The sequence below is a fragment of the Rutidosis leptorrhynchoides genome, chromosome 7 (genome assembly GCF_046630445.1).
Source record: "Rutidosis leptorrhynchoides isolate AG116_Rl617_1_P2 chromosome 7, CSIRO_AGI_Rlap_v1, whole genome shotgun sequence".
Classification (NCBI taxonomy): domain Eukaryota; kingdom Viridiplantae; phylum Streptophyta; class Magnoliopsida; order Asterales; family Asteraceae; genus Rutidosis; species Rutidosis leptorrhynchoides.
The window spans coordinates 142,136,990-142,139,277 of NC_092339.1; the positions used below are offsets into that span (position 1 = coordinate 142,136,990).

Below are 2,288 nucleotides of genomic sequence, written 5' to 3' on the forward strand. Positions count from 1 at the left end.
GTACACTGTCTATAAGTGTTGTAGCAAGGTTTAGGTATATCCACTCTATAAAAAAATAAATAACTTGTGTAAAATTGTATCGTATTTAATAGTATTTTGTAGTAAAAATATAACTATTTTATATACACCTTGCATAACTATCAATCTCTATAAGTACAAAGATGTTACCAATGATGCTTATAAGTTAAGGACATTCCCCTTTACTCTTCACGGTGATGCGAAAGCTTGGTTAAGGAATTTACCTTCCGATTCTATTAGGACTTTTAAAGATTTAAGCGATGCTTTTATCAATCACTTCTTTCCACCATCAAAGGCGAAACGACTTAGGATGGAGATTAATGCCTTCACTCAATGGAGTGATGAGTCTTTATATGATGCATGGATACATTTCAAGAAGATGCTAAGAGCTTGCCCACCACGTGGTTTGACAAAGAAAGAGTACATCAACACATTCTACCGGGGTACTACTCTATTGACTAGACAACATCTTGATTCCTCCGCGGGAGGTTTGTTTATGTATAAATCACCGAATGCGGCCAAAAAATTGTTAGAAGACATCTCGATTAATACTTACGAATGGGCCCCTTCACCTCGAGATTTTCCAAGAAAAAGTGTAGCTCAAGTGGAGAGTGACAACGGTCAAATCACGCTTGCAAGCTTAAACAATCAATTTCAATCATATGGGAAGGAGTTGAAAAAGTTGCAACAATCAATAGTCGCGATGCAAGTAGGTTGTGAAAGGTGCGATGGCCCACATCTCACAAAGAATTGTCCTCAAATCAACCAATACAACCATATTGATTTGGACGATATTCCCATGAATTCGGATGCTCATGTAAACTATGTGAGTAATCATAATTATCAAAGGGGTAGATCATCAAACCAAGGCAACAACTCTTATCAATCAAACCAAGGCTACTACAATCCCAACCAAAGACAAGTCTCCTTCAATACTCAAACCAATCCACCACCCGAATTTACCAATCAAAACAGAAAGCAAGGTTACAACCCAAACTATTACCAAAACCGAAACAACTTCCAATCACAAAACCAACAACCATACAATAACCAACCTTATACCAACCAAGGAAATCAAAGTTATCAAAACCAAGGTTATAATCAACCACAAAATAACCAAGGTTACAATCAACAACCTCAACAAAACAACCAATAATTCTAACCTTCAAAAAGTCTAGAGGAGATGATGCAAAATTATATAAAGAAGGTGGAGTCAACCGAAGCATTTCTAACCAAAGAGAATGAGTTCTTAAAGCAACAAATATGACACCAACAAGCCTCGTTTCAAAACCTTGAGAGCGCCGTTGGAAGACTTTCAAACCAAGTTGTCGAAAGGCCACAAGGAACTTTACCTTCAAATACTCAAGTTAACCCAAATAACAACTACAATAACAACCGGAGCAACCAACATTCTCAACAACACCAACAAAACCAAAACCACAACAACACAAGAGTTATTTCTATCGAGAGCAATAGTACCAATCAAAACAACAACCAAGCGATTTCATCAAATGCTACACCTAATCACAACTATGCTCAAGTGAACTTGATTGCTTCAATTAAAGAGGAGGAACAACCCGAATATCCTTATGCTTTTACATTCGATATTGAAGAGGATGAGCTTGATTTGGATGAAGCATTGGAAATCAACACAATGGATTTTGGGGCATTTAAGTTTTTGGATGATTCAGAAGTGGCGAAGTTTATCCCCTATTAAATGAAAAGTGTAATGTCCATGGAGGCTACTGAGTCGACATGAAAGAAATTAGAGAGTGATTTTGAGAAAATCAAATTAGGAAAAGTAGAAAAAGGGCAAAAGGTCGAAAATGTCTTGAATGCGAAGGATCAAAAGAGCAAGGTCGAGGTTCTTGCTACATCAACAAAGGAGAAATATGAGTCACCGGTCCCATACCCTCAACCATCGCATCCTACACATCTAAAAGATGTGGATTGTAAGTCAACCCTAACCGAGAATGAAAATATCTATGTTAAACTCCCCTTGGCGGAGGTGCTCGAAAATATGCCCAACTATAGAAAATTTTTGAAGTCATTCATGGCTAAGAAGGGAGAGGTTGAGTAAGCATCCACCACTTTTCTAAAAAAGGAGTGTGATGGCATTTTAAAGAAATGTAACCTACCACTAAAAATGGGTGATCCCGGGCCTTTCCTCATACCATGCAATGTGAACGAGTCGGAGATGTTTACATCCTTAGCTGACTCGGGGGCCTAGTATTAACTTCATGCCCTATTCTATCTACCAAAGATTAGGC

The 2,288-nt window shown here is 37.9% G+C and overlaps 1 non-coding gene across 1 annotated transcript; it reads right to left on the bottom strand.

Moving 5' to 3' along the window:
• Positions 1–319: 319 nt before the first annotated feature.
• On the bottom strand, positions 320–426 carry LOC139860944 (small nucleolar RNA R71). The gene has a single exon (XR_011763569.1). It is a non-coding gene; the product is annotated as a small nucleolar RNA R71 (small nucleolar RNA).
• Positions 427–2,288: the final 1,862 nt, after the last annotated feature.